Genomic DNA, 22,456 nt, shown 5'->3' with positions numbered 1-22,456 from the left:
TTGGTGAGAGAGGTCAACAGAGAATGGCCAGACTGGTTTGAACTGACAAAGTCTACGGTAACTCAGATAACTGCTCTGTACAATTGTGAGAAGAATATCATCTCAGATGCAGGTTGGTGCTGTTTTGGTGGCACAAGGGGGACCTACACAATATTAGGTTGGTGGATATATATATATATTATGCCCTGAAATCAAAGACTTATTGCAGTTTAATTTTGTATCAATATTTGCACACACCATTTGCCATATCTAATGCATCAAAAAGAAGTCTAGTCTCAGCAGGAATTTTCGAGAATCACTGATGGCTCTGTTTAGTTTGTTTTCTAAAGGCTCCTTTGCCTCAGTTTGTTTGGACAGTTTCTTTTTGGCTACAGTAAATCAGCTGATTTTTGCTCCATTTCACTGGTATTTAAGCATTGGAGTATTGCCGCTCACCCTGGGAAGGTGAAAGTAATGTCTAACCAACTTCATTGCGGTCTCTCGGATCCATCGGACAGCTTGCTGACTCCCGCTGAGACACCTGGTGTAACACCAGCAAGCATCAACTCACATTCCTTTTCTGTGTTCACTGATGGTCATTAAAACAAAACTCTATATTTCCCCAAGCAAAAATATTCTTTGCTTCTCTAGACTTACCACTAATCCATGAATATCAACCTCTCAGTATGTTTTTTGAATCAAACTCAATCACTTATTTGCCGAGTCAGTGTCCAGCTTTATAAGTAGAATTTTAGTGCTTCCCATAATTCATTGCTTTTACCCAAATCAGTGCCATCTGTCAACCTCCTTTTTCTAGTTGCATCTGCTCACAATTTTTGCTTCATGAGCATGCTGAGATGAAAGTCGATTCTTATCGAACACTGTAAACTGTTTAGATACAGTGACATGGCATTACAAAGTGCATCTGTGTTGTGAGCCAGTTGTATTGCACACATTTGTTGTTGTTTTTTAGCATGTTAACCATAACGTCTGACACTTATATATGTTTTATTAAGCAAATGTCGCATACTTCAAAGCAACTGCATTGAAGCTAGTCAAAGACTCTTTGCTTTGAACGCAGGGATTGCGCCCCAATCGTACTGAAACATTTGTTCAACAATGAGGCAAAACAAGCTTGCGAAATCTCAGTTTCCTACTGACATTTTGGCAATCTATCTTAAGGATACAACATTGACATTCTCCACTTACTCTGAGTAGATAATATTTTAGAGCATGCAGTGTTTTTCAGTGAACATTGGTGCCAACATTTTAGGGCACCTACACAAGAGAGGTGTAACTGAATTACATTTCAACTTTTGCTGCAACACATTCTAGCATAATTTCTTTTTTCCAGTTGTACTTTCGGAAATTCAATTGGCTGTATTCCCAACATGAACACATGGGAAATTACTATTGAATGTTCCGGTATTCTGAAATCAACGCCATTCTGCCAAGTTACTTCCAAACGGCATGTCCATCAGACATTTTTGCATCAATTCAAATAAAATGTATATTTTCCTCTGGTGATTTTGATAATGTTGCATGAACAGGCTCAGAGACACAGGTTCTGTTCCCATGGAAACCAGGAAGTAATCAGGTTTACATAATTAATGTTGAGCGTGATTCAAAGGTTTCTTTTTTGTTCTAAATTTACATCTCCACTGAAGGTTAGGTTTAGGTTTGGGGTTTGGGTTAGGGCGTAGTGTTAAAGGAATAGTTCACCCAAAAATAAAAATGATTTCATTATTTACTCAACCTCATGATATCCGAGGTGTGTATGACTTTCTTTCTTAACCAGAACACATCTGAAGAAAAATAGAAACATTTCTTAGCTCAGTAGGTCCGTAAAATGCAAGTAAATGGCGATTTCTCTTTTGAAGCACCAAAAATCACAGACGGACAGCATAAACTTCATCAAAGTCCTTTTTTATTTTACTCAAAATCATGCTTCCGGTCAGCAGTGGTACACGCTCATGATGTAAACGCATATGCGTTTGAAACACATGAGAACTGGCGCACTTGAGACATGGCCGGTAGAGAAACCATTGTTTAGTGAGTAGAAGGAATGTTGTACAGTATCTTTGCTGATTTTGGTTTAGATATATTATTATCTGTTTCTTTACTCACAGTGGTGTGTTTGTGGAGAACCGAGTGGAGAACATGAGATTACGTCTGTATCCATGACAACGCAAATACGTCACACGAGACTCCTTGGACTCCACCCTCTCGTAAAACATTGGATTATAGTTAAAAATTACTTAAATTGTTATCTTTTTCACAGCAAAAGCAATTGTATCGCTTTAGAAGACATTCATTTAACAGCTGATGTTGTATGGATGACGTTTTTGCTGACTGTATAATTTTTGGTGCTTCAAAAGAGAAATCTCCATTCACTTGCATTGTACGGATCTGCTTTGTTTTTGGGTGAACTATCCTTTTAATGAAATGCATTACTTTTCCAACTGTATTATATCAATTACAACTAAAAACTGCTTGCTTTAAGTTTTGACACCACTCTTTGGACATTTAATATGGAAAGTGGAGCTCATATGTTACTGTACGTTTATCAACAATTCTAATTTCGACCACTGGGTCACTGGTTAAAATTTCGATAAGCATAGACATATTTCCGCTATAGAGCTTTAGACCTATATTATAAATTGATACAATTATTTAAAATAAAATACAAAATATACAATTAAACTTATACAACCCATTTAATATATGGTACAACTATTGTACCATATATTTAATTTAGAGAAAACTAAATTGTCCCCCACACTAATTCATTTCTGAATGTTTCACACTCATTTATAGATAAATCTGAATATAGACAAAGGGGCCGTACAAAACAAATACATCCTTTCTTTCTTTTTAAAAAATGTATGTTTATATGTATTATGTAGGTCTTTAAAAGAATACTTCACAAAAAAATTAAAATTTTCGGATAGTTTAGTCAAGCCATCCAAGATGTATTTGAGTTTCTTTCTTCATCAAAACAAAATGTAAGATTTTTAGAGCCTCCTCCTTAAAAAAAAAAAAGATATATATATATATATATATAAGTATCTATTATATATATATATAATGGCATACTTGTTTTTCATTTGTGGTTTGCAGAAAACTATATATATATATATATATTGTTTTCTGCAAACAATAAATGAAATACAAGTATGCCACTATATTATAATAGATGCTTTTCAATTCCTGATTTTTGCACCAGCTGTGCAACTGCCATTGAGATGAATGAGAATTTGAATGGATAGGTTTCTTTCAGTAATATAGACCTCCTTGTTCCTTTCAGTCAAATATTTCATAAAAGCATTCTCTAGGGCATGGGCACACTTACTCTTATTCTGTTCCATCAGCCTTTAAACTCTGTCATTTAGATCACATTCGCACAACTGGGATAGGATGCAAATCCGTTTGCATGGGCAACAGCTTTCATGCTTATTTTAATACTTAGCACAACTAACACAAGGCTTGTTTTAGGTTTTTAAGATTGTCCAGGCCTACCCTGCTATCTGTGTTCTGAGATGAACTCTGTTTCAGCTCTCATCCTTTGTTAGTCTAATCGGACACAGCTGAACCATATCAACAGTTCACTGATGCACACTCCAGTTTTGAAAAAGAGTCGGGTTTCCAAGCTCACGCAAATGTAACTTAACCTCTGCTGTGTAAACCTTTAAAGATCTGAAAACGAGGGTTTTTACAGCCAAAAAGTGTCGTTATGGACGTGCAAGTATGAAAAAGTTGCGTTTCAGTTTTCAGTTTGGAAAAACGCTCTCTGAAGTGATATTGTCGTGAGGATTGAATTGGTTGGTTTCATTAAAAGTCACTCTAGAGTCTAGACTGTGCTCTCAACTCAGGCTGACTGCAAAGGGCTGTGGCTCGCTAGAGCACAGAAATGAGATCCAGACACCCTAGCACATTAAGTGAGGACACTGGGAATCGCAGGCTTTATTGCAGAACAGCGTGCAGAATAGGGCTTTATTGCCATTTTATCTTCAATATTAGTTTTACTCAAGAAGGAGTTGTGCAGTTCTAAATATGTTTATAATTTTGTATTTGTATTAAAGGTGAAGTCATTTTGATGTAAGAACAGTTTCTACCCTGTCCCAGTTGAATGTGCAGAGACAACTAAGTAAGACGTTCGTTGGTTGACTTCTCAAACAGAGTAAACACTGTGGCTCTGTGGCACTTACAAAACATATCTCTGTTTGTTTGAGCAGTCCAGCATGTCAACTTCTGGCTTAGCCAATAGTGTAAGTTAGTGTTGCATTCAGGAAAGAAATATATTTTTGTATGTATATATATATATATATATATATATATATATATATATATATATATATATTGTAAACTATTCCATAGATTGATCAGCATATGCATTTAGAATTAAATGTGATTATTTTGCTGCAGTGTTCGAGGTGCTGATGCTGGCAACGGCATTCGAGTGTTCATACCAGATATCGGCATGTTTGTGGTGGGTCTGGTAACATGGCTCCTGTGTCGCAGTCTGGAGAAGCCACCACTGAAGGACATGTCCCAACACATCAGTGACTTTGACGTGGACAATCAGGTGAGACTTAATACAACCTTTTGTACCAAAGCAACTTAATAAACAGTACATACATTATATTACTGGCAAATAACAGGAAAAGCAACTGAGAACAAAAGGCTTGCAAAGTATAATAAATAATAATAATAATAATAATAATAAAATCATAATAAATATATATAATAATAAAATAATATAAATACAAGGCTGTCAATTGAACTTGTTAATTCAGTGTTATAGTGTCATATTAATTTTATATAAAGTAATTCAGCATGTCCCCAGACCATAATAAGGAAGGTTCACCTAGTTTTTACAAATCTCTGTCTGCAAGGGGCAGTAAGCGCTACTCCGGCTGAACAGAGAACAGGCAGCAGTAAAGACAACAAACTGACAGCAGACAGCACAAGGTGAGGACACGTTCTTGCATTTATTTACAGCTGAATGGACAGCAACTACAAATGCAGAGTTCTCAAGATGCGTTTTTCAAACTACGCTTACTTGACAAAGCGTCGGTTCAATGTGACACAATTAAATAGAAATGCTCCAAAAGTGTCCGTGTGACTTGTGCTCATTGACGCCCTAGAAAAGTTCTTATAATAAATCTGTCTTGGACAGATTGATGAGTTTCATTGCAAAATGGATTTCTATGAACTGTAGGCCAATGATAGGCTTATGTTCAATAATAAACAATTTATTGTATTTTAAAGCCATTTTTTATTGCCGTATCATTGCTTCTCTCGACTGTCACAATAATGTAATTTCATTATCTAAATTATTATATTTCTTATATATTGTATTTAAAATAATGTAAATATAATCATAGTTATTTGATAATTTCTTTAATTATTTTTTATTTGGGGGCCTTTCTCTGCAAATATACAAAAATGCAATTTAATGTGATTCATTTTATTTGAATCAGCACATGATGTATTTAATTCCTAAATTAAAATACTTAATCGCTTGACAGCCCTAAACAAAAAAACAGGTTTGGTTTGCAAAAGAATGAAAACTGAAACCATAAATGTGCTCTATATTACAAACAAAAACTAAATAAATAAACAAACATAAATTAAAATGATTTTACTCAGAATTTTCAAAAAAATGTAAAAAATATTTTTTGTAACTCAGACATGTATAGCTATGTTCCTGTAGCTCAACTGTGACTTTATATCATTGAACTACTAGGTCACTTTAGATAAAAGTGTCTGCCAATGCATTAAAGTAAATGTTCTTGTTTAAAGGTGCAAGATGTAAGATTCAGAAACTCTTGTTTTTAATGACACCTGTGGCCATTAAGTGAACTGCAGCCAGCTACCTTTTGGTCGTGATCGCTGACACGCTCCATAGGGATGCGAGCGAGCATCGACCAAAACAATGACGTAATGTACAGAGAGACTGAATGTGATTAACTGACATCATGCTGACAGATGAGGTAGCATAATTAAAATGACACAGTTATGATTGTTTTACTACAAACTTTGAGAGTGATTTGATATTTGACTCTCCAGTGCTGGAACAGGGCTAAAACAAAGTGTGGATATAGATCTGACTATGCGAGACTGTACTTTGAAGTAATCACTTTTTTTTGCATGGTACATTGACTGCATTTATTCGATAGCCTATGTCGGCGTTAGCTAGCTTGCCAGCTTTATTAACAGCTGTTAGCTAATTTGGTGGATGATGACAGTAGCTGTATATAAAATAGGCTGTACATTATAAATATGTTGACACAATTCAGTATTTATGTGATTCACAACTGTCATTTTAATATATTGTTATATATAATAATAGAATGTATATTTTCTGTATAACCAGGTTACATTACACTAATGAATGGAGCTTTTTGCATTATATTGGACATTGTCTAGCATTCATTTCATGTGTTATTGTAGTTTACCTTGCTGAATAATTACAGATTAACATTGACATTAACCTGACTTTTAGTATAAAGAGAAGATCGTTGAAATTATTTGAAAGTTACGAAGCAAGGTAGCTTGCAATTCGTCAGCGTTAGCAGGCTAGATCACGTTAGCTAAAATTACACATATCAATCCTTATCGCACTATATTTCACATGCTTTACAGTTATGTGAGCTTACCTGTCCAATAAGAAGAATGGCAATTCAGGGTCGGTTTTGACAAACAAAGGTCCCTCCAGGAATCAAATGCCCTGCCGATGTTTACTCTAGTTTTTGCTCAACCATGATCACGTTTCCACTTAGCCAGACGGGATTCAGCAGATACAAAATTAGTTTTTTTTTGGCTTACTCTAAGTTTTTGTTGGAGTCATTGTTGTGCTGGGAGCCGGACGTTTGCTGGATTTCATCTCTAAGATAACGTTACCTAGTTTTGCAGGTTGTTGACGCTGTTGAATAGTGGAAGAGAAGAACTGAGGCAAGGCTCTCGGAAGCGCGCATAAACTTCGGATTTTCCCCACAAAATTGACCTGCTCAATTTTGACCTGCCCTTCGCATGAAAATCAGTCTGCAGGCTTTAATAGGCAACCTAGGAAGTCCGGGAAGGGCTACATTTTGCGTTACAAGCCGTTCACACATTGCCAGAAAAAAAAAGTGAAAATTTCATGAAAAATGTTACATACTGCACCTTTAATAAAGTGAAAGGATATTATTTTGTGGAGGACTATCTGATGACTTGTTTGAGACTTGAAGCTTAAATTTCACTGAGAGTTATTTCACATTTTGCAACCCAATCACTCAAATGTTGGCTCTGTTATTCACACACCATGTAACTTTCATCGAGCAGCTCTCTACCTGAACACACAGCCAGCAACTCGTAGTCCATCTTCCTCCTTCGCTGCAGGAGACTTTTCCCTTCCAAGTGAACCTAATGACTGTTTCGGCTGTAAATGCACTGTGGTTTTAAGGAGGATAATAATGCAAACCCATTAATGTCTGGACAAATACCAGCCAGAGATCATTTGTGCAAGTGTGATATCTCCCAAGACTGTCATACTTTCCCTTGTGATAGTGGGATCATACCAGAGTTTTATTGTGTTGGAAATCGTCCTTGGTGAAAAGAGTAATATGCTAAGCTTGATTAATAAATGCTCTTTAGCACAAAGAGCTTTTATATCAATGGAATTCTATGAGTGAATCAGCGGTGACCCCATGAATGAATGTATTTGCATTAAATAACAAAATATCAAACCAAGAGGCATCTGCACACAAATGATGCTAGACCTTTTCTCAAAAGTAATGACACTTTTATGAACCAATTTTGTTACCAACTGGTGTCAAGGTAATTTTAGTGGATGCAAAATGTCAGTTCCCCTCAAATTCAAACAGGTGTCCTAGCAGAGGAACCACAGGTGTAGTTTATCATATGGATATGTTACCCTAAGTTTGCCATCCAGAAAGTGTCTAAGCCCTATATATGTATTAAAGTCCACAAGTATCCTTAGCCCCCCTGCCCATTTAAGTCCATGGATTTGATGAGATATCCAGAAGTGTCAATAAGTCAATCCTATTGGATGTTTCTCAAAGTAAAAACTAAACTAGTGGCAAATCATTTGACGTTATTCACTCTCAAGAGAAATAATAATTTCTAATAATTGCTGTGTCTAAAAAAGATGAAATGAATATTTAAAATAATGTTTTTGACCAGTAAATTGATCCAGAAAGAATGAACATATTTAAGAGTATTGATTCCCACTAAGTGCTTGCTTAGAATTTGATCTTCTGGAATATAAGATCCTCTATTTCCTATGAAAACATCTTTGAAAAAAACATCTCCATCTCCGCTCCAACTGCTATTGTCTTTTGCAACATATTTAGCTATATAGTTTGTGCTTCTAGAGAAGAAGTGTAAAAAAAATTACAAAATGCAAAACATAGCTAAAAACGAGCTTAATATGCAATCAAAAGCCAAAAGCTATACACAAAAGTAAATGACCAAACCAACAACAAGAAGATGCCCCGTTTTCTCATCTCCGATTCTCATCAATTTCATATGGAATTAAAATGTGCCATTGCTCTTTTGGGCTCTAAGGAAAGGCCTGAACATCACACCGGTTGGTTCACATATGTGCCCAGTACACACAGCTCATAACCTGCCAACAAAGTCACATAGAGACATATGTGTTGTTCTGGTTATTTTGTCCACTTCTTCTTGCCTCACACTGGCATCTTCACCTCTCCAAGCAACACCGGCAGCATTTTCCTGTTCTACTTTCCCTTTCCACTTGGCACGAAAGCTGTTTATTTTTGATGGCTCCTCTCAACTTACTTTGCAATCAGAGTCATTGTTTACCCTGGTAAAAGTTCCTGTTTGATGTAAAGTCTGATGTATGGGCAACTCAAAGGCCACATATGTCCTGACAAATGGCACTTGCAGATTTAAAGACTGCAAGAGCTGGAGCCTTAAATGATGTCAGGACCATGTTCAATTTCTCTAGCAGGCTTAATATTCCTTCCAGACCCTATTCATGGGTTATTTTGACTCTATTTCTTTTACAGGTGTGCTCACAAATGTTTTCCTCTTTTAAAATGGTTCACTCCCAAAGAAATTAATAGTGATTCCAAAAATAAATGTATAAAATCATGACCATTCACAGTTTCCCATATTACAACTTGCACCTATTAGTTTCAAAATACATGAGAAACAATGACTATTGGTGTCACTGACGCCAAACCTGTACATAATGCATGTTACAGCGGAGATTTTTAGTAGATTATGACTCAAATTGTAGTCTGTTTAACCTCTATCAATGTTATTATATGGCTTCAGAATCTTGTTTTATTATTACTTTTGTGATGTTTTTATTTATATATTTCTTTTTTTGTGGAGCTTGACTCAGAAGAGCATCTTAGAAAACGTCTTGTGAAATATCTCCTTTGATGGTGAATAAATGATAGCAGGCTTTTCATTTGGGGTAAACTATTCCTTTAATACATTATCCTGATATATCTTAGTTTCTCCATGCATTGTTGTAACATATACGAGCCAGACTCACGTCGCCCTGCATGAGTGCCAATGCAAAACATGTTGAAGCATGTGCTCTATCCACTAGTCTACATCTTCAACAGTCTTGTTCTACAATCATGCAATGCTGTGATTTATATGATGTCAGCTTAGATGTGACAAAAGGGTCTATCAGGAAGGAGTGTGATATGTTTTGAATATAATACTGTATATCTTGAATTTGTTTAATAAACATGGCAGCCAATCAAATTGACCTAGTATAGGACCTAGTATAAACCAGGCATAAATTTAGCACATGAAACATTAATCATCAATATTTGCATTGCAACTTTGCATACAGCAAATACATTTCCTGATCTCACACTTTCTTACTGCCATTAACAATGCATTTACATTACACCATTTAAGGTGGGTGGAAGTATTGTGTATGTGTACAGAAGTTTCACATCTGGAATACATTTGCTGGTGTTGTTTTTTCAGTGGCGGTGCTTAAATTACCAACCCCCCCACCCCCCGCCACACACAACCTACCTCTTTCCTTCGTTCTCTTTTACCTATTTCTCTATATTTCTCTCTCTGCTCTACAGTATATTCTCTCACAAGTCTCATCCTTTGCTGAACAGATACCCAGCTGGACAGCATGGGTCAGGCTGTGGTTCCGCATTGATATGTAAACAAGCACATATGGTTAGATGGGGCAGGAGGTGTTCTGGTGAAGTTTGCTGGCAGTTTAAGGGTGATAAAACTTTGGAATGATCTCCCACATGCTCAGAACTTTATGGTTCGTGACACACAGATAATTAAGACCATGTTGGAAGTGTTTAAAGGTGTGTATATCAAGTCGAGTAGTTTTATTGTCTTTATTCTTATTACAAAATCCAAGAAAAACAAAAAGAAATAGTTCCAAGAAAAAGCTTGCATGAAATACAAGGACAGTGGCAACTGATGACTTCTCTTCCGCTTCTGGATGGCCATGAGCACAGCTGTGGGAGGCTCAAGGGATAGAGCTGGGATCTCCGGGGTTGGAGCGTGCTTGCAACACTGGCTCTTGTATGGGTCAGGCATGGGCATGGGGCAAGGAGCCGTGGAAGGCCCGGGGCAAGGAGCCGTCGAAAGGGCCGGGGCAAGGAGCCGTCAAAAGGGCCGAGGCAAGAGGTTTGGCCACTGGAGTAGATAGCAGAAGACCAGCCATTACGATGTTAGTAATGAAGTCACCAAGGGGCAAGCTGTTGCAGTCCAAAGGGACCATCTCCCTCACCGAAGCGTTCAGTCCTAGCCAAAACATCGTTCTTAGGATTCTCTCCTCCCAGCTCACCTGACAGGCGAAGCTCCAGAACCTTACACTATAAGCCTCCACGGAACACGACCCTTGGTTGAATCACCCAAGTTTTTCTGCTGGATCCATCGGTCTTGGTCTGTTCTACTGTTACGTAATGAGACGAGAGAGTGTGGAACTATTGCAAGAACTACAGTATTTACTAAAGAACTAAGATGAAACTAAAACACTAGAGCAAATAGGAAAACAAACATAGCAGCAGAACACTGGAGCAAACGGGAAAACAAACAGAACAGCAGATTGCTGGCTAAAATAACATAAATACACTAACAGGCTAAACAAGCAAACTAACAAGAACCAACAAAGGCTAAGGGAAACATGAGGGCTATATATACACACAATGGTAATGACCAAACACAGAACACCTGGGAACAAAGTTGGGGAACAGAAAAATGTGATCAAACAGGTGCATTATGGGAAGTGTAGTCAAACTAATTAAAAGTCCAAACATAAAGGGAAGGTGATGGGACAAACATAAGGGAGTTCGTGACATGGAAATGACCTTAAAGGAATGTTTCGGGTTCAATACAAGTTAAGCTCAATCAGCAGTCATTTTAGGGTTTGTTGACATAACATTGTAATGAAGTTGTAAAATTGGGTATAACTTAACACAGAAAAGGTTAGTAAGTGATTTTATCAGACTAAAATCATGTTTACATACATGTCCTTTATGTCGTGTGGCTATACATTTGAAACAGTAAGTATTTTAACATTTAAAATTGTTCACTTTCATTGTAAGTGCCTCACTGTAACCTAAATTTTTGCTTTTTTTTAAAGAAAAGGAATGTCAAAAAGTCAAAATGTTGTTTTGTGGTAATAAATATTATGCCGCAAGCGCTGTCGATTATTCTTTTAATTGGGAAATCAAATGAATATTATATAATTAAATTAATAATTATTTCCAACAATTGATTTCAGCACGACGGACAGCACAATTAATCACCTTTAACATCTGGAACCTTAATAAGTCCTTAGTTAATCACTTCGATGGCTTATACTTTGGCATTCCTGAAATGAATGCAGTGTTTTCATGTAGTTTTCCAGGGATTGTTCTTGTCTACATTTTGATTTACCTTTCTGCTTAACAATAAATTACAAATTGCCTCTTATTCATTTTTAAGGATATCAACGTTTCTGTGAATAGAACGTTTAATTAATATGCCCTGTGCTGGACTTGATAGTAATTAAGTCATTATTGGCTTAATAGTAAATGTCATTATGTAAATTGGCATTTAAGCGTTTATTTCACACAGCAATACATTTGATTGCCATAGTTTTAGATTTCAGTAATGTCCTGGATTGAATATTTCTGTTAAAATGTAATTCTTAGCATTGGCTAGAAGTCAGATGAGAGCGACTATATCTGACTATGCATCAATATTGTAATTAGTAGTGTCTTCTAAACGCCCAGATGATTTTCCTGGTGAACAACTTAATGTGAAAAATCATATAGACTTACACTGAAGGAGGAATCCGATCCATATCTATGGACCAAAATATCATAGAGACTTAGGGATGGGCTCTTTTGACTTGAGTTAGTAATCAATCCATAGCAACCACATAGAAACATGCTAAAACCTCTCCGAACATCTTGGGAATCTCAGAAAATGTTAAAATCTACTATTGATTTTAATGCAAAACAAACTTTGCAAGGAAAAACAAACTATGTGAAGTCTTTAAGTTTGACAAATGGAACATTTGATCCCGTTTCGGAAACCAGACGTGGGAATGCTCTACAAACCCAAATAAACACGAATAAACGCTCTTCATGTCATCACTTGTTCTATCAATTAGGACGTTCAGATGTTGAACAGGTCATATGGTTTTTGTCCTACATGAAGCTTTATCAAAGGTGTTTTTGTGAGACTTGCCCATTAAGATGACCTCTTTGACAGAACTACACAGAACTCTCATTCATTGTGGTAATACGGTAAATATAGTTTAGGGGAACTATCAATTCAGTCAGTTTTCATTTTTCACAGAGAAGCGAGGTTCATGCAAATAAACAACTGATTTAGCCCAGTGGTGCTCATATTATTTTAATCTGGGTATATTTAACATAGCACAGAGGGCAGCCTAGTGATTAGAGAATGTGACTGTTTCTAAGACACTCAAAATCATGCAGAGTAAAACCGTCCTACCTTCCTAAAAAAATCCTACCTTTGTGAACTCTGGAGATCAACAAGTCTCTTTTTGATCTGTCAGTGTGAAAGACTACAGAATGTCCATTTGAGGAAATAGCACTAATAACTTTCAGATTGAATTTCTCTTATGCAACCAACTTTAGATTATGTGAAGTTATGCTAATCCTTCACCACTCAAGCCTGAGGCTGTTTATTTTTCTGTGATGGAATCTTCAGGAGGCATCAGTTTGAATGCCAATCTTATGCCATCTTTTCTTCACATTTTGGTATCGTTCACCAAACTGACCTAAGAAAAATGTTTTTCTGAATCTCACAGATGTTGCCTTTGTAATAGAACTTTATTCTATTCTAGATAATTATACAGAAAAAATTGAGTTTTGCTGAGTTACCGTTTTGATTTTGATTAAATGATCTGTTTTGGAGGACTGGAGGCTTAATTTAGGTCTGCTTACCTTCCACAGAGAGACTAGATTTACCTTTGAAGAGATTGATTTTCACAAAAACCAGGACTCTGCATTGTTTGGCAGTACATGGGACAGTGTTTTTACAAATATGTATCCTGTTATCAGTCTCTTTTCAGTAGAGAAGAAAGTTAAACTTGTTTAAATCATAACACATTTGACTTTGGGAGCTCATCCTTCAGCGTTTGTGCTACAGAGGTGTATGATATCTCAAATAGTTTTGCCTTTTGTGTTCAAAATAATCAAAGGACTTTAGCAACCACTAACAGCATCAAATTGTGGCAATGAGTTTTGCACAGGGAAATGCCACTCACACGTTCTTCAGAAAATTGAATTATTTTGCATTGACCTATAGCATTCTTCTGAAGGACAATAGAAAAGACATTCACTCATATTTGCTTCATATTCACATTTTACACTCAACAGTGATTCCTAGACAGTATTGTCTCACCAGGCCAACAGGTTTATTGAAGCCAACAGATGCTCATCCTGTTATGTTCTTGTGGTCTTATTTGTCTTAACCTCATTATGAAGGGATAAAAAGTCATCATCTAATAGTTTTTTAGAGAAGTTTGATGCTTAATGTATATAACTATGACAAAATAAAAAGATAGCTCACCCAAAAATGAGAATTCGCTCTTTATTTACTCACCCTTATGCCATCTCAAACTTAGATTTCTTGCTTTCTTCTGCAGAAAACAAATAGAGATATTCTGAAGGATGTGTGGTACAATTTTGTCTATACAATGTAAGTCAACGGGGTTCAAAATTTCCACATTTTAAAAAGACAAAGTCAGCATAAAGGTAAGCCATATGACTCAAGTGGTTTAATCCATGTCTTCTAAAGTGATACGATCAGCTTGAGTGTGAAAGAGACCACAAATCTTGTCATTAGGCCCGAATGAAACACAGTGCATGCTTCAAGACGGTGATTCTTTGATCCTGCATACGGTTCCATGGTAATCAATCCTGGTATCATTATACATCAATAAGATGTCGTATTGTCCTTTTCTAGACTTTATTATCAAACTTTTGGTGACCATGGTACATTTATCAAATTATATTTTTTATTTTTTTGAAAAATCCAATCCGTGTCTCTCCTTTTATCTCACATCTGCATTTTCAAAATAGTTCAACTGGTCTTGAAAAAACAGAAACCTGGCAACACTGTGTCTGGTTTGTGTACGGCATTCTGTGCATGTGTCAAACATGTGGAAGTCTGTGAAAAAGCCTCTCTCATGAATGCACCAAGGAGAATGTGAATGTAAATATTTATAGTGATTTTATTGTGAAGGACTTTAATTTTGGTCTATTTCTCACCCAAAATGATCGTATCACTTCAGAAGACATGAATTAAACCACTTGAGTCATTTTAATTACCTTTATGCTGTCTTTATGTCCTTTTTGGAGCTTGAAAGTTTTGGACCCCACTGACTTTATTGTATGGACAAAAATACCTCATACATCTTTTAAACTATTTTTGAGTGCAGAGAGAAAGCTGAGAGCACTGAAGACACAAGTTTGTTAATTTTAAAAAGTGGAATTTTCCCCCATTCATCCATTATGTAGGTCTTTAGCTGCACAATTGTATGGGGTCTTCATTGCCATTTAATGTACTTCATAATGCACCACACATTCTCAATTTGAGACTGCAGGCAGGCCAACCTAGCACCCACACTCTCGGTTTACACAGTTATGAATTTATAATCCAGGCAGTATGTGGTTTGAAGTTGTCCTGCTGGAAAATGCAGAGATGTACCTGGAAAAGACGGTGCTTGATGGCAATATCTGTTGCTCCAAATTTTTACATATCTGTCTGCATTCATGGTGTTCTCACAGATGTGCGAGTTCCCCATGCCATGGGCAATGACACACCCCTGGCCCAAACAGACACTTGTTTTTTTACCTGATGCTAATAACAGCTTGGATGGTCTTTTTCCTTTTTGGCCCGGATAACGTGACAGCTTTGTTTTATAAAATCCTTCGGAACACAGTTCCACAGTTTCGTCTTGATCTTTACTAACAAAGATTTGACCAGATTCCTTGAATATTTTAACTATATTGTGCACTGTACAGTGTGAAATGCCCAAAATCCTTCCAATTTGTCTTTGGGGAACATTGTTCTCAAAGTGCTGGATTATTTGCTGAAGCATCTTGACACGTCTTGAATGATCCATGCTCTTGAAGGTCTAGGCTGTTTCTGGAGGCTCTTTATACAGTATACAGTCCTATGACACAATTGCCTCACCTGTTTAACATTTCCTGTTTCACATCACCTTGTTATTTCAACTTGTCAAATTGTTATTAGTCTTAACTTGCCCCGTCTCAACTTTTTTGGAGTGTTTTGCAATCCTCTGATTTGAAATTACTGTATTTTGTTTTAAAAAAACTATAAAATTCACAAGGTAAAACATCATATAATGTGTAGTTGTGATGCTTTCAATATAGAAAAGGGTGAATATAATTTACAAATCATTTTCACATTTTCATCATTTTCAAATCAATCCGTTTTGTTTTATTTGCTTTTTCCATACTGTCCCAACATTTTCAGAATTGGGGTTGTACTAATATGGCACTTGAACTGTTCAAACTAATACCAGGAATGCATTTTTGTTTATCACACTGTAGATAGAATGCTAAAATGCATAAAGGCCAAAACATATTATGTAACCAGGCCTAAGAACACCAGAAGAATTTCTGTATGGAACAGTATCTTACTTTCAAACTTTCACAAACATGTGACATTAATAATCTATCCACATATACAATAATATCACCATTATTATCTGTAAAAATAACTTTCATTTGCATACCTAATATATGTTTTAATACTTATAAAGTTGGTCAGTTAGTCAGGCAGGCAGGCACTTTTATCCAAAAACTACTTAAAGGCCATGATTTACTAAAGGTTTGCTTGTATAAAAACATATGTAAACTTGATAGCAGGTGCAAAAAAGGTCTGAGCTGATCTTTATTCTAGTCATTTTAAGGATTGGATCTTTCTGATATGCAAAAGAGCACTTCTTGGCCATTTTTGCATGGTTCCCCAAAACGAATATGCAAGTTAGAGGTGTTCCTCCAAATATGCATAATAGAGGGTGGTGTCTATGTAAATGAATCAAACTGCACCTGCATAATGATATCAAGCCTGAAAGTCTGTTTTAATCAGATTTATTTTTATTCATTATCATTACTGATGATCATATAACTCCTTCTGAAAAGGCCTACTAACAATTTATTCCCTAAATATGTCATTATTTAATGTTTTAAGCATTGTGAATTATTGTGCAATATTTTAAGTAGCATTATAAGTGGATTCAATCCAGTGCTAAATCACCTGCAACATGCCCACGATGTGCACATACAAATATATAGATTGCACAAGCAAATTAGCACTCATTATTTGGGCTCTTAGTAAATCAGGACCTTAGTGCATTCAATGTATGCTTTTTATCTGGGAGTTAGTTGGTTAGGTAGTTAGTTAATCAGATGGTTAGTTAACTTAATTTGGCACATTTTTAACTTGTAGTGCATTTCATTTATACATTTTATTCATAAGTATGTCTTCTGTCTTTGCTGTCATCTTTTCAGGAAAAAGAGGATGAAGAGGAAGAGAAAAAAGTTGAAAAACTGGAGCTGGAGGATGAGCTGCTGTTTGATGACTTTGAGCTGAGCAATGAAGACTGTGAACTTCCTGAAGAGGAGGAAGTGGACGTGGAGGAGGGAGAACTTGAGGAGGCTGACGTTGAAGAAAGCACCAAAATGAAGATCCTACGGCAAATAGCAGACGTGGCGTCCAAACTCAAAGAGATCGTTGGCAATCTGATTACCACTGCAGGAAAAGTAGTTGTAACCACATTATTGGGCCTCACAGGTAGGTAGTGTTGAGATAGACATCACTCACCACAAAGAATCGATTGCTGTAATAGCAGTCATTTACAAACTGAAGTTGAAACGGTCAAGCTTATGTGTACTGTTATATTTAAATAGAAAATACAGAGATGTTTAGCAATGTTAAAAACAGCACTAACAGCTTTTTTTGGAGGCTGACATTTCCTTTAACATCTCTCAATACATCTCTTGTTCCAGGTATAATGTTGCCCTCTCTGACCTCCACTGTGTATTTCTTCACCTTTCTGGTCCTGTGCACCTGGTGGTCTTTCTGTCGTACCTTCGACCCTCTCCTGTTTAGCTGTCTGTGCGTTCTCATGGCCATCTTCAGTGCTGGTCATATCATCATGCTGTATCTCTACCAGTTCCAATTCTTCCAGGAAGCCGTTCCACCAGGAAACAGTTATGCCAGGTGGGGATGGGCCATAATAGTTGCCTACAGATGGATGTATGGATGGGTGGGTGGGACGGATGGACTGACAGACAGACAGACAGACAGACTGAGTGAGTGAATGAGTGAATGAGTGAGTGAATGAGTGAGTGAATGAGTGAATGAGTGAATGAGTGAATGAGTGAGTGAGTGAGTGAGTGAGTGAGTGAGTGAGTGAGTGAGTGAGTGAGTGAGAAAAGTATTTGATCCCCTGCTGATATTGTATGTTTGCCCACTGACAAACAAAAGATCAGTCTATAATTTTAATGGTAGGTTAATTTGAACAGTGAGAGACAGAATAACAACAACAAAAAACAGAAAGACTTATGTCAAAAATATTATAAATTGAATTGCATTTTAATGAGGGAAATAAGTATTCAACCCCTCTGCAAAACATGACTTAGTACTTGGTGGCAAAACCCTTTTTGGCAATCAGAGGTCAGATGTTTCTTGTAGTTGGCCACCAGGTTTGCACACATCTCAGGAGGGATTTTGTCCCACTCCTTTTTGCAGATCTTCTCCAAGTCATTAATGTTTCGAGGCTGATGTTTGGCAACTCGAACCTTCAGCTCCCTCCACAGATTATCTATGGGATTAAGGTCTGGAGACTGGCTAGACCCCTCCAGGACCTTAATGTGCTTCTTCTTGAGCCACTCCTTTGTTGAATTGGTCGTGTGTTTTGGGTCATTGTCATGCTGGAATACCCATCCACGACCCATTTTCAATGCCCTGGCTGAGGGAAGGTTTGACGGTACATGTCCCCGTCCATCGTCCCTTTGATGCTGTGAAGATGTCCTGTCCCCTTAGCAGAAAAACACCCTCAAAGCATAATATTTCCACCTCCATGTTTGACGGAGGGAATGGTGTTCTTGTTGTCATAGGCAGCATTTCTCCTCCACCAAACACGGCGAGTTGATGCCAAAGAGCTCGATTTTGGTCTCATCTGACCACAACACTTTCACCCAGTTCTCCTCTGAATCATTCAGATGTTCATTGGCAAACTTCAGACGGGCCTGTACATGTGCTTTCTTGAGCAGGGGGACCTTGCGGGCACTGCAGGATTTCAGTCCTTCACGACGTAGTGTGTTACCAATTGTTTTCTTGGTGACTATGGTCCCAGCTGCCTTGAGATCATTGACAAGATCCTCCCATGTAGTTCTGGGCAATGATCTCATGATCATTGCAACTCCACGTGGTGAGATCTTGCATGGAGCCCCAGACCGAGGGAGATTGACAGTTCTTTTGTGTTTCTTCCATTTGTGAATAATCGCACCATAAGTCACCTTCTCACCAAGCTGCTTGTGATGGTCTTGTAGCCCATTCCAGTCTTGTGTAGATCTACAATCTTGTCCCTGACATCCTTGGACAGCTCTTTGGTCTTATCCATGGTGGAGAGATTGGAATCTGATTGATTGATTGATTGACTGATTGATTGATTGATTGATTGCTTCTGTGAACAGGTGTTTCACACTCCCTTTAAGAGTGTGCTCCTAATCTCAGCTCGTTACCTATATAAAAGACACCTGGGAGCCATAAATCACTGATTGAGAGGGGATCGAATACTTTTTTCCCTCACTGTAGATAGATATACATATTAAATGATAATTTGTTTTCTCACGTAAGTTTTTTCAAGGCCACTTTACTGGGCACCAATGCTTAACATGTTTGGGTTTGCTGGAATATATACAACTTTGTTTCATGCCAAGCTGATATTGAGCCAAGTTAATGCCATGATTTATGCTGCTGCTCATTTTTCACATAAAAGGTTTACATCCCAACCACAAGCTTAAACCAATCCAGTGCGAGCCGCCCGCACATGGGCACTGCCTGAATCCAGCCGGATCCCCTTACTGTGACCAATGAGATTACAGTGCTGTTCGAAAATGGAAAACAAAAGGAGAATTCAATTAGAATGATCAGGCGAACGGGAATCGTACATGTGAATGCGGGTGTCTGGTGACCGATGGACTAGCAAGTTTGTTATGTGGCATTACAGGAGGCATTTTGAGAACATATGTACTGATCTGTTGTCAACATATGCCATGGTTCATGATTAAAGGCTGAAAACAAATACCGGTTCTGGATGCTGTTTGGTTAATACAGTAATCAAGCCATGCTAAAATACACAATATACTAATAGCTAGAAAGCAAACAACAGTTCATGGTCTTTTTATGTTATTCTTAAAAGTGGAGAAAATGTGTTCTGAACAATGGAGAGATTCCTGTCTATTTGATTAGAGTTTGTGTCTGAATTGGCCATTTAAAAACTCTGAGGCCTGTTTAGCTCATCATTTAAATAATTTCTGAACTTGGCAGTGTTGCCCTGTTTGATTTCTGGCAGTCTCAAAGCTACAAGCCGATACTGTCAGGCTCTAATTCGAGAAGTTTGATTTGAAGAGTCAATATATTTACGTTGTAAATCTGCCCGACTTTAAACTCCAGGAAAGTCCTTGCAATTGGGTGTATTGCAAGAGGCATCAAATCTCAAAGTTTTTGGGATAGTATAGTAAGCTGTAAATTCTTGCATGAGGATGCAGATGACTGTATGCTGTTAGATCATCTAGGTTTGCTTACACTCAAAGTCCAAGCTGTTCAAGGTCCTCTGTATTGAGATTATATATATATATATATATATATACAATGTATTAAACAAAAAGCTCATGGGGATTGTGATTGTGCCTACTATTTTGTTCTCTCAACAACTAATATAGTCATGACTATATGGTGGACATCCTCATCTGTAATAAACATTTTAGAAATCGATATGATGGCTTGTGGGCCTTCACTATCACCATCCCAGAGTAGATTTGGACTGTGATGCTCTGTAAAGACTGCCAGTATCAATAATCAATCCCCCCACCGCCTGATTCTTTAAGTTAGATAGTTAAATAGACAAAGAGAGAAGCCACTAAGATGCTGATTTTGGTGGTGACGACAGCCTCATAGTCCAGGTGGTTCTCATTTGGGCTGGACCGCTCTTGGCCTCTGTTTAAATTACACAGCTGGTTTCAGGGAGCACTACATGAATTGCTGAGCTGAGAGATGGAGAGAAAGAGAAAAGAAAATATCAAAGGTGACTGAAAAGAGCCTGTGAGTAACGTAGAAGCAATTCTTCTAAATTAAGTCTCGATTAGAGTCTCTTGTGTACCGCTCAGTGGCTGGCCTGTATTACGCTGGCAGGCCTGTGCAACGCCAGCAGCAAGGTTTCAGCCCATTAGTGACGGATGCAAGACTAATTGCGCAAATGTTGTGTCTTGTTAAAATGTGTTGCGAACGTCACTTCGAAACCTGTAGCTGACAACAAAACACAAACACTACAGAACAGCTGTCTCAAAAGTTCTAAAAACCTGTTTCTGGTATTTGTTTTAGTTTTCTCTATTACACTAAATTAGTAACTGCGCACCAAGACTTCAAAATGCCAAAACCATACCGTGACCTAACACTGCAAATTAACATGGCTATGTTAGAAATGGAATGCTAGGTTACTATTTACTGAATACTGTTCTTATTAGATGTTTTTATTGGAACTTCAATCTTTTAGGTTAAAATTAATATTTATGTGAGAAATTGTATGTCAAAATTGTAAATTGTTTTGTGGTGTGATTAATGAATTCTTTAAAGTTTAAATATTCAATCCAATTTAATATTGTGGGCATTAGCCTACAAACATTTCAAACAGTAGTATGCTACTATGTCATGTTTCATGTGAGTAGCGTCCAGTTATCATCTCTGAAAATAAAATATTTTGGCTTTAATTTAATTTTGTGTAAATTATTTTTAACTTTTAGCAGTAAGATAAAATCAGTGGTGTAGCCAAGGATGGGTCCCACCCATCCAAATTAGACCCAGATTATTATTTGACTTCAATTATATATATTTTTTAATAGTTTAAAAAATGCATAAATTCTGAAAGTGTGGAAGAACTGTTTGAATGCGCCGCCTTTCTGTTGTTAAGGAAAAAATTTTGAAAAAATTAATTAAAATTGGGCGAAAATTTGGCCCATCCATTTTCAGTGAGGCCCACCCAAAAGTAATTTCCTGGCTACACCCTTGGATCAAATAATGATTAATGAATGAAATGTTAAAAAATCAAGGCAGTTACTACCAATTTAATTGAATGGGAAATCAGATTGCATTTTCGCTACAAAATGACAGTAAATTTTTGACGATTTGGTTTAGGGTTTGGGATATGGTTAATAAAATGTGCATTCCTGTTGACTTTATTTCATCTGTATTACAACTCACTTCTGGTGCCACTTTGTGAACATATTACTCAGAAATTGGTCAACAACAGCTCCAGATTCGGCCACTGGGGGCAGTGATTTGAATTTCGTTAAGCCCAAACCAATTTCAGCTGCAGAACTTTCAACCTACTGAATTGCATCACAGTGTGATTAGTCTGTAATTACTTCCGGTTCATTTGTGACACTGGAATTGGATGGTCAAGTCATGCACACATCATGACGTTCATTCCATGCATACACTATACTGTATATACTGCAGGAATATTAAGATTGTTATAGTAGTATGCTATTCCAAACAGAGTAATTATTTTAACCTTTCAATGAGTCCAATTTTGACATCGTCACTTCACTCGTTTGGGTTGCAATCCACATCCTGAAACCTCATATGCATTCAAAGACTCCATAAAAGACACAGATACTTCACATATGTGAGATGAGGTTTGAACCAGTCTCAGAAAATGCAGCGT

The 22,456-nt window shown here is 37.1% G+C and overlaps 1 pseudogene; it reads left to right on the top strand.

The window, feature by feature from the left end:
• LOC127635137 (piezo-type mechanosensitive ion channel component 2-like) overlaps window positions 1-22,456 on the top strand; it is a 164,722-nt pseudogene that overhangs the window by 82,998 nt on the left and 59,268 nt on the right.

The sequence above is a fragment of the Xyrauchen texanus genome, chromosome 42, assembly GCF_025860055.1.
Source record: "Xyrauchen texanus isolate HMW12.3.18 chromosome 42, RBS_HiC_50CHRs, whole genome shotgun sequence".
Taxonomy (NCBI): domain Eukaryota; kingdom Metazoa; phylum Chordata; class Actinopteri; order Cypriniformes; family Catostomidae; genus Xyrauchen; species Xyrauchen texanus.
Note: the sequence above shows the minus strand (reverse complement) of the source record. Positions and strands in the feature narration are given on the sequence as shown.